Source organism: Lepidochelys olivacea, assembly GCF_965140295.1.
Source record: "Lepidochelys olivacea isolate rLepOli2 genome assembly, chromosome: 17".
Classification (NCBI taxonomy): domain Eukaryota; kingdom Metazoa; phylum Chordata; order Testudines; family Cheloniidae; genus Lepidochelys; species Lepidochelys olivacea.
This window is the reverse complement of record NC_140427.1, coordinates 5,626,333-5,637,596: the sequence shown is the minus strand read 5'-3', so window position 1 is coordinate 5,637,596 and position 11,264 is coordinate 5,626,333. Positions and strand designations below refer to the sequence as shown.

The 11,264-nt window shown below is 36.8% G+C and overlaps 1 protein-coding gene across 4 annotated transcripts in view; it reads right to left on the bottom strand.

Moving 5' to 3' along the window:
• Positions 1-754: 754 nt before the first annotated feature.
• The window catches only part of LOC311532664 (uncharacterized protein), a 57,386-nt gene continuing 46,876 nt past the window's right edge, over positions 755-11,264 (bottom strand). For 2 of the 4 annotated variants that reach the window (XM_084651321.1, XM_084651318.1), the window contains 2 exons: positions 9,626-9,826; positions 3,976-4,139 (listed from right to left, as the gene is read on the bottom strand). The gene's annotated coding sequence lies outside the window, so the exon portion shown is untranslated. Of the gene's footprint in view, positions 1,259-3,975; positions 4,140-9,625; positions 9,827-11,264 lie in introns of those variants that run through there. The other 2 variants (XM_084651319.1, XM_084651320.1) reach the window with 2 other exon arrangements.

The following is an 11,264-nucleotide window of genomic DNA, read 5'->3' as shown; positions in this document are numbered from 1 at the left end:
ACTGTTAGGCCCTGATCCTGCAAAGACTTAAACATGCATGTAGGCCTTTTGAAGTCCTTGAGACTACATACGTGTGCAAAGTTACACATGTGCTTCAGGGTCTTAATTAGTTCCATATTGTTTAATGGAAAAAATAATGGAAGACCACTACCTATTTAGGCTCAAGTCTTAAGAGTCTCTTAGGTAAGGAATCTCACAATAGGACATTTCTGTGTTTCTCAAAAAAGTACTTGTATTCTCATAGGTCAAAGTATTAGGGGGAAAGAAATGAACCATCTCAGATGAATGAGGGGGTGAGGATGTTCTTTGAATCTACAGCAGGGAAGGGGGAGTAATGGGTTTGCAAATAAGCATAAAATTTACCATTATAGGCCTGCTCCTGCAGCCTTTACTCACATTAAGGTCCCAGTGACTTCATATGCTGCAGGATTGGGTCCTATATCCTTGTGTTGTAAAGGCCTACATGCTCATCAGAAGAACCCTTCTGGTAACCACGAAACAGCGTAATTTGAAATATCTTTATTTGCTGCAACATGACACAGCAAGATTTGTTAGGTTACGTGTTTCAGTTACAAATAATCTAATTAAAGGAACAGTAAATCAAGTTAAAATAAGGCCATGTTAGTTCAAAATTGCCTTTATGGTTTACCAAAAGAAAAAGCTTATGATGTAACAATGACTGAGTGAAGAGAAAAATCATTCAGGATTTTTTTAGTATTTACATATGTTATCAAGTAAAGTAAAATCACATCAGTCGGTCTGATATCAGAAATTTGCTATGATGAGTCATGAGAAAATGTTTTTTGTATGGCAACAGTGGACAGAAGATCCTGTTTGCATGGTCACAAACTACCTTCTAGGAGGCCACATTCACAAGTTACTGCATGTCAGACAAAGAAATTGATTTGTTTGGTGCAATAAATGAATACCTTTAGATATTTGAGGTGTAACAGATGGTTCTCTAGGAAGAGCACACAGACTGGCAGACAGTACACTTCATTAGAATGGCTTGGAATGTCTTCAGGAATTACACACTGAATACTTTAGGAAAAAAAGAACGGTCATCTCTATGATTCTCTCAGTGCAAACAACGTTCCTTTCCCTGTTCTGATTCTAAAGAATGATATCTTCTCATATCACACAAGCTACTGACAAAGTGAGTCAGCAAGCTGGAAGGGGGAGTTAAGGGACACCTTCAGCCCTTTAATGGTTATAGGAAGCAAGGCTCCAGGCTGATTCTCTCCAAAGATATTGTTATCTGTGGAAGGAGGAGCAAAAAGGAAAACATCTTAACATTCAGAGAAAACAAGTTTTGGCATATAACTGTAAGAGTACTTTATCTATAGCTATCTATACTACGGAAATGTAACTTTTGGAGGAGAGAGAAGTTTAAAAACAAGCCCCTTCAACCTCTTAGGAGCTGGGAGTGCTGCTGAGGCAGTGTGCTAAGCCCTTAGGGTAAGCAGTGGAGGGGAAAGGGAGTACATTACTCAGCATAACCCCCCTCTGGTAGATTAAGGGGCATCACTGCTGGGCTCTGAAGAGTCCTATTAATCTGGAAGATTATGGCAACAAGCCTTGAGGGCAGGGTATGGAAAAAAGGAGTTCTTCAGTGGTATGGCCGGGATTCTCCCTCCCCGGCTTGTGACATGACTGGCTATTGTATCCATTAACAGTTCACAACCACAGATAAAATAAGAAATAAAACAGTAATAGAAATGCTGATGTTGGTATTATAAGTAAGGTTTAACAAACATCTCTTCTTTCTCCAAAATAGTCATTTCTGGGGTCAGACCTCAAACAAATTTCACCCTGGATAGAATTTTATATAGCAGTGTAAATACTAACCAAAATGTGTCCTTTTAACCAATTGTAACTTAAACATTGAGGAATCATAACTGCATTACTCCCCCTCCAATTAGCAGCAGCTTTCTTTATGTATGCTTATGAAGCGTAAACTGTTCACTTGTCATTACAAAGACCTTCTGTAGAGGACTTAAAAAAACAGCAACAGCAATTAAGATGACAGCAGAGGTGGATTAGGCACATTATGTCAGAAAATACCCAGCTGTTTCCTTTTCAGCAAAGGACACACCAGACATCTGAAACGCTGTGGCCAAATGTTGCCAGTCCACATAGCACTGGTAGGGACTTCCAAGATGGGGGCACAGATAAGAGAAACTAAAAAGAATATTGTAGAATGAATGATTTTCTTTTAAAATCATCAACAATCCCTTCTGTGATACAAAACTCTTTTTTTACCAAGAGTACAGATATTCTATTTTATAAAATGTGTTCTTTGCATGTGAAATTGACTAAAAGCAAAGTGAAATTGACTAATCTATTTTCATTGCCAAACTGAGAAATCCAAAATGTACTGACAGCATAAAGAGTGGAACAGTAAATCAGATAAAGCAGTTCTTTCACTTGGTTGTGCTGGAAGGCATTTAAAGAGTTAATTAAGAGTATAAGATTCAGTACACCTAGGTTATTACTAACAACACTAATGTCTGTTACAATCACATGTGCCCCTCTGTGCTGCTTGCTCCTGCCTGTACATCATCATGACATTAATAATCTAAGGAATAATTTGTAACACAAGAAAGGAATTTGTAATTGAATTTTTAAGCTGATATTGTCCATTAAAAAAAAGATATCTGAAATATAAATGCTTCAGTTTGGATGCTTTCAGCTGGATTGAAGGGATTAAGAACATCTGAGGAAATAAGATAAATTTGATTATTGGTACATTATGAAGGACAATGGCAAACACCACAAACACATTGAAGCAGACACTTGGGTGAAGAAACTGTCTCTCTTTACAGTCCTCCTAAAGATACATCATTGGAGGAACTGTATGACAAGATCATCAAGAAGATTCCCTTCACCTATAAGTTATTGTTTCTGATAAAAGGGCAAATGTGGCAAGTGTCTTTATAGATGGAAATTGTCTATTTGCCATTTTTTGCCTATCACAATAACTTGATTATCCACAATCTCTTATGCAAACACAGGAAAGCAGAAAACATGCCAGCTGTTAAATGCATTGTGTGGACACTTAACTCTGCTTTACATTTAGAAAGAGCTGCAGATGCAAAAGCTCAAACATTAGATACTTACCAAATTAATTTTTATTTTTGAGTGCAGGAACATCTGTGGCATATAGCCCTTAGCAGTCCCATAACCTTAGGTTTCCTTTAATCTAAGTGTGTCTGGTTTGGAGGAGTGAAGCACATTCCTGATGTAGCCACATACAGCTTGCACAGCTATGCAACTCCTCCCCTATCCCAGGGAGAAGTCAGACTTCAGCAAGTTCTTCTGTCATAAACTGAACTCAGGATTTTGGGGCAGATTTCAGGTGAGGCTCTGAACAAGAACAGCACCATCACCACCTCAACATCCTCACATCCCTGTCAATTCTAGCTGGCAGCCAGCTGCGGGAACTTGAAAAGAGTTGTGCATCATAATAGATACGCAAGCAGGGCTGAGAATTTGCCCCTATATGGATGAATAATTAAGTATCATTAAGCCATTAAGGGGTTTGCAATGTGGCAAAGGAGTGAAGGGGTGGCCATTCTGTATTTGACACCTACAGAGTTGCAAATGACAGAAAACCAATGCATCATCCTGCAACTATTTCAGGAGGCACATGGAAGCTGAGCTGCAACAATGCTGTCCTGGGTAACTTAATTTTACTCAGATTTCCTAATGGATAAAACAATAAGGTACAAAGAGACTTTTTAATCAGCTGTTGTTGCTGATAGTGTAATAGCTGTTGAAAATGAACTTTCACATTTATAATCAGGAAAACAACAAAAGTACATTTTGAATCAGCACTAAATGGAACAACTTTAATATAAAGATACATACAATTTATGCCCTATACATGCAGGAAGAAATGCTTTTTGTACAAAAGATTCTTAATTCTATTATTTATGTTTTTTTAAAAAAATCAGTAAGTTATATAATGGAGGCAAAATACACATCATGTATACTTAGTTTTAGGTAGAGCTTGAAAATATGTTTGATCCAGTTTAAGAATTTGATCATTTTGATACCTAATATTCTTCACCTTTGAGGGGAAAGCTCAAGAAGATAGTTCATAGATGACCATAACCTGCATTCAAGAGGACTGTTTCCTGTAATGAAATAAAACATTGGTTGACCTAGATGGACAGACTTGAATATGTTGTAGATAAGAGGTTTGAGACATTTCCTTTTAATTTTTTTCCCTTAAAAGTATTCTATATAAAAATATTGGATGAAAGAAACATTACTTGAGGACACCACTCCTTCCTAATATTACTTAGGGGTATACAGAAATGGAGGTTGATTGGCTACAGCAAAGAGAGTGTTCAGCTACTTTAATCACTTCAGTTCCATGCCCTCATGCCCACTTTGTTTAAGACTGACCCCTTATGGCAATTAAGTTGACAAAGAAAATAAGGGCATGTGAACACACTAGATTCTTGAAGACTTAAATTAATGTAAATAAACCTGAGTAACTCACTTACTCCATGGCAGCCTAACTATAGACTGTTGGTAACTGAATATTGTTCTACATTTACAAAATTATAAGGAGCTTTCTAGGCATTCTTACCAAATCTTTTTCATATTTGATTTGAAGATGGGAGAAAACATGGCACAATACGAACATGAAATTAAGAATTTCTATGCCAGAATAGACCTATAGACCATATAGTCTGATATTTCATCTCAAAATTGGCTACTGACAGACGCTTCAGAAAATTGCAAAATAATATGCTCCTAATTGTAAAATATCAAAGATTTATTAGAATTAATCTTCCTGCTTAGGCATCACATACAGAAGAAACTCTACTGAGAAAAGTAAAGCAATCTTTTCCTTATAACACTTGGTTCAATCAGAGTTTGAACCTGATTAATTGTATCAGCATATGCTTTTACAAAGAACAAAATATGTATGTGGAGAGAGAGAAATAGCGGGGTCCTCACAAGACCTGTACTGCAACCAATGCTGTTCAACATACTCATAAATTTTCTGGGAAAAGGGGTAAACAGTGAGGTGGCAAAATTTGCAGACGGTACAAAATTGCTTAGGATAGGATAGTTAAGTCCAAAGCAGATCTCACAAAACTGGGTGACTAGGCAACAAAATGGCTGATGAAATTCAATGCAGATAAATGCAAAGTAATGCACACTGGAAAACATAATCCCAATTATACATACAAAACTATGAGGTTTAAATTAGCTGTTATCACTCAAGAAAGAGATCTTGCAGTCATTGTGGATAGTGCTCTGAAAACATCTGCTCAATGTGCAGCAGCAGTCAAAAAAGCTAAGAGAATCCTAGGTACCATTAGGAAAGAGACAGATAAGACAAAAAATATCATAACACCACTATATAAATCAATGGTACGTCCACACCTTGAATACTGCGGGCAGTCCCGGTTGCCCAATCTCAAAAAAAGATACATTAGAATTTGAAAAAGTCAGAGAAGGGCAACAAAAATGGTAAGGGGTATGGAACAGCTTCAATATGAGGAGAGATTAAAGAGAGACTGGGAGTATCCATTTTAGAAAATAGATGACTAAAGGGGGATATGATAGAATCATAAATGGATTATTTATATAATATATACAATCATGAATGGTATGGAGCAAGTGAATAATGAAGTGTTATTTACGCCTTCATATAACACACAAACTGGGGCCATCCAATGAAATTAATACGCAGCAGGTTTAAAACAAACATACGGAAGTACTTCTTCACACAATGCACAGTCAACCTGTGGAACTGGTTGCCAGGGGATGTTGTAAAGGCCAAAAGTATAACTGGGTTCAAAAAAGAATTAGATAAGTTCATGGAGGATAGGTCCATCAATGGCTATTAGCCAGGAGGGACAGGGACATAACCCCATGCACTGGGTGTCCCTAAATCTCTGAAGGCTAGAAGCTGGCACTGGACAACAGGGGATGGATCACTTGATAAATTGCCTTGTGCTGTTCACTCCCTCCCAAGCATCTGGCACCAGCCACTGTCAGAAGACAGGATACTGGGTCAGATGGACCATTGGTCAGACCCAATATGGCCATTCTTATGGATATTCTTAATGTAGAAAGTTTGTATTTGCAGGCACTGAATCAGTCAAAAGTATATTTCATCAGCTTTGTGAGATTTCATGGATATCCACGTTGTTATGGGCTAATATTTTTAAAATATTTATATGCAGACTATTTCTGATATATCTACTAACAAAAGAATAGGCATCATTATTTATTTTTTGTTATTGTCGTGCTTAGAGACCCCAATCAGGATAATAGCTCCATTGTGTTAAGTGCTGTACAAATACAGCCCCACAGCTGAACAAATTTAAACAATCCATTTGTAAGCACAACAAAGATAACAGGATTATAAGGAATAGCCATCATGGATTTGTCAAGAATGAATCATGCCAAACCAACCTCATTTCCTTCTTTGACAAGGTTATTGGCCTAGTGGACTGGGAGAAAAGTAGACATGAAATATCTGGATTGTAGTAAGGCTTTTGACTCGTAAGCAAATTAGGGAAATGCAGTCTAGATGAATTTACTCTAAGGGAATACACAATTAGTTGAAAGACCGTAGTCAAAGAGTAGTTATCAACAGTTCCCTGTCAAACTGATAGGATGTATCTACTGGGGTCATTTCCGGGTCTCACACTACTCAATGTCTTCATTAAAGACTTGGATAAGGAGTGGAAATGATGCTTATCAAATCTGCAGATGACACCAAGATGGGAGGGGTTGCAAGCACTTTGGAGGATTGAAGTAGAATTCAAAATGACCTTGACAAATTGGAGAATTGCTCTGAAAAAAGCAAGATGAAATTCAGTAAAGATAAGTGAAAAGTACTTCATTTAGGAAGTAAAAAAAAAATTCAAACGCACCAATATACAATGGGGAATAACTGGCTATGTGGAAGTACTGCTGAAAAGGATCAGGGGTTATAATGGATCACAAATTGAATACAAGTCAAGAATTTGATACAACGGTGAAAAATGCTAATATCATTCTGTGGTGTATTAACAGGAGTGTCATATGTATGACAAGGGAGGTAACTGTCCCACTCTATTCTGCGCTGGTGAGACCTCAGCTGGAGTACTGTGTCCAATTCTGAGAGCCACACTTTAGGAAAGATGTGGACAAATTGGAGAGACTCCAGAATGGAGCAACACACATGATAAAAGGTTTAGAAAACCTTCTCTTTAAGGAAAGGTTTAAAAAACTGGGTATGTTTACTGTGGAGAAAAGAAGACTGAAGGGAGACCTGATAACTGTCTTCAAATATGTTAAGGGCTGTTATAAAGAGAAATGTGGTCAATTGTTCTCCATGTTCACTGAAAATAGTAGAAAAAGTAATGGGCTTAAACTGCAGCAAGGGAGGTTTAAGATAGCTATAAGGAAAAGCTTTCTTACTATAAGGGTACTTAAGCCTTGGAATAGGCTTCCAAAGGAGGTTGTGGAATCCCCATCGTAGGAGAATTTTAAGACCAGACTGGACAAACACGTGTCAGGGATGGTCTAGGTTTACTTGGTCCTGGCTCAGTGCAGGGGGCTGGACTCGATAACTTCTTGAGGGCCCTTCCAATATTACATTTCTATGATTCTATGAAGCATTTATATACCTGATGTTATTTTCTACAAGTCACGAAAAACAGAAATTGCAGTCAATTAACACTGCAAGGGAACTGCTTTAGAGACTAAAAAGTAATCAAGCTGAAGCCAAACAAAAACTTGAACTGGGTCTTTTCTGCCTCGCTGCAACAGTAGAGTGTTTATGACTCTCTGAAACCTAAGTGCCAAATGATTGAATTTAAAGGTCGGTTTATATGCAAAACATGTATTTATAAGCAACCTTACTGACCCAAGGACACCTCCAAAAATGCTGAGGGACAAAAGACTGGATGATCTATTTGAGACACTTTAAATGAGTAGCTTTCCTTTACCTTCATAACATCTTTTTCTCATTCTACTCAGTTATGTAAGTCCTAGATCTGAAAGTCAAAATCTGTAACTCTGTTAGCTTGCACTGATTCATGATACTGCAGATCTTCCTGCCACATTACAAGAATCAAAAGATCACCTTTAACTAATGCTTAGACATCTCTATGCCTTTTGGAACTTCCTAAATACCCCCTGCTTTTTGTATGTGTGTGGTAATAGTGAGCATTGTTTCAAAAGAGGAAATTTTATTTAGCCACCATGAGGACCTGGTAGCTGGTCACAATGCATTTAACATTACCAACTGGTAAAGCTATCAGTACTAGCAAAGCCAAACACAGACTGTGAGAGATGGAAACAAATCCAGTACAAATAGACCGTGTGCCAGGTTGAAAGCATACAGACCCATTTAGGGTGTACATTTTGGAAGAATAGTCTTAGTACACAAATATGAGTTTAAAATCAGATGGGAACCGCATTCCCTCAAAGTGTCTTTGTGGGCACAGGGATTTCACCTGGTCTCATGACTAGTGAAAACGTTGGAGGTCTGCTTGGAGACACCCAATTTGTGCCTAGTTTCCAGAGTGCTAGAATTTAGGAAGGAGGATTTTTTCTGAATGTTACAGAATAAGGTAGTACTAGGTACCTATGACATGGACTGACCAGGATGGGTTAATACTTCCTCTTTCAAAGAAGGAAAGAGCACTGATGCTTGCTCCAAGTGCAGGCATGAGAACATAAGAACGGCAATACTAGGTAAGACCAAAGGTCTATCTAGCCCAGTATCCTGTCTTCCAACAGTGGCCAATGCCAGGTGCCCCAGAGGGAATGAACAGAACAGGTCATCATCAAGTGATCCAAGTTATACCGATATAAGTTTGTAGTGCAAACCAGGGATCAGAAACAGCACCAGTAGCCATAGCTGTGACCCAACCTACTAAGAGGATAAATAAATCAGGAAGATATTTTTAAATTATATTCAACATTCAGTAAATTTGTAACACTTATTGAGAGAGAACTCAAAGTGTTTTAAACAACAGCAAACTATGCGTATCACAAACAAATTCTTGTTACTACAGCAGGGCTGGACCAGCTGTGGTGAGTTAAATAATTCCCCCAGCACACTAAAAGAGAGCTATGCTTTGGGAAGTTGGGGCTAGCTAATATTAACAGTCAGGCATTCCCTGTAATGAAAATATAACAACACAGAAAAAGGCTTGTTTTATCTACACATTTTGGTAAAAAGCCATCTCTTTTTAGTTAGATTTTATTTGGAACCAGCCTGAGGAAAGCCTTCTTAATTATTAAGTTTAAAACACAGGTTGTGGGAAGTTTTTGTTTGACTTGACAGGGTTCTGAAAAGTCCAAATACATCAATCACCTTTCATACTTGTCTGTGGCTTATTTGACAAAGAGCCACAACAATTTTGTCTGACACGGTTTAAAAACAACGAAAATATTCCCTGTAGACATGATTTTTTTCAAAAGTTTAAGGGAAACAAACTGATTTATTTAAGTATGCACCAGAGGTGCTTAGAGTGGTTCGGGAGATTTTATAAATTTTATAAATAGAAATAAATAACTAGAGGTTACATGTTATTTTATAGCAAAAACTTAATATAATGTTAAATATATTATACTTTTTTAGAATGTTCACGCTTACCACAAGACTGTAAAAAGTGTTTCCCATTGCTCCTTTGTAAAAATACTCTTGTTGATAATATTCAGAGCTATGTCGTCCCAATTTTCTTATTTTTTTATCCATACAGTGCAGAACTAGCTGTGAAAGCTCTTGGCCTCTCTTGTTTGCTTGAGTGTCCACAAATTTCTTTGTGTTGGCAACAGTTAGAAGGTTGTTTAGAACCTTAATTTTAAAGAGGTACAATTTTAAATATTTGATATAAAGCATGAGATCAAAGCTATTAAAACATGAACTAGATTAATACTTTCAGAACTAATTATCTTTTCCCCCCTGAAAAATTATTTGGGACAAAGGGACACTGACAATGTTTTTTGTTTGTTTGCCGAGGGGGGGGGCAAGGTGTCAATTTTAAAGAAAAATCAGTATCTTACAAAGAATGCTTTAACTAGTATGAACTTGAAAATATTAAATTCCTTTTTTGCACTTCTATTAATGTTTTTACAAGAATTATTTCAGTGGGGAAGAAACTCATTGTTTCTTCTACACAGTCAGTAAAGCTGTTAATGCACAAAATAATCAAACTAAACAGTTTCAATATTCAGTTAGACTAGAGATTACTTGTAATATAGAAAATACATAATTTTCAGATAAAGTAATTTTCAAATTGATTGTATCGCTTTAATTTTATAAATGTAACATCAAAAAAGTGTCTGTTTTACCATAACTTTATCAGAAGGATTAAGCAAGCATCACTGTGTTTATGTCTAAAATGTAAATTTGCATTTCTGAAATAGAATGCCTCAATCCCAGCTTGACTTTCACATACTAAGTACCTGCAATTTAGGCATTGTACTTGCATGACACACGTATACCCTGGGCAAGCACACAACTTGGAGAGGTTTCTGGTGGAGATGGAAAAACTTCTCTATATAAGAAAGTGGCACTAGTTTAAGTAAAGATGTGATTATTACGCTGATTTAGTAAAACCACTATAAAAATCTGTTTGAATATTCTTATTTTGGTTTAAACCAGGTCTTATTTTGGTTTAGGTTACGCTGATTTAAGAACAAACAAAACAGGATACACTTAAACCAAAAGAAGTTTCAGTGCATAGGCTTGCACCAGTTAAAAAGCATTTTAAATTAAACTGGTGCAACTTTCTTACATAGCTAAGACCATACACCACAGCAGATGTGTAATATTGCTTCTTCCAATCCCCATGTTCAACGACTGAAAATGGTTCACAACAAAAAGGTGAGAAAATTAAAAAACAGTTAACAACAAACAAATAGCTGAGGTACGTAATATACATTCTCTGATGCATCTTATTGTTAAACCTGCTTGACAATCTTGTCTTTGCTATGTATTACTATTATTACTATATATTACTGTATAAGCATATACAGTAATACTTAGTGTATTTATGTCTTACTATTGTCTATTGTTTGCTACAGAGTGCTAACCTCCTGCGCAGAACATAAAGGAAGACAGTCTTAAATGTTGGTTGACATAGTTTTTCTCTGGTGAATTAGCACTGATAAACTCCAGGGGAAAAGTGAGTTTTAAGGAGGGTTTTAAATCAGAATGGGAGGTAGGCTTGTTGGTTGGTGTACAAGGTTAAGGAGTGAGTTACAGATGTAAGGGACAGAATGAAAGAAAT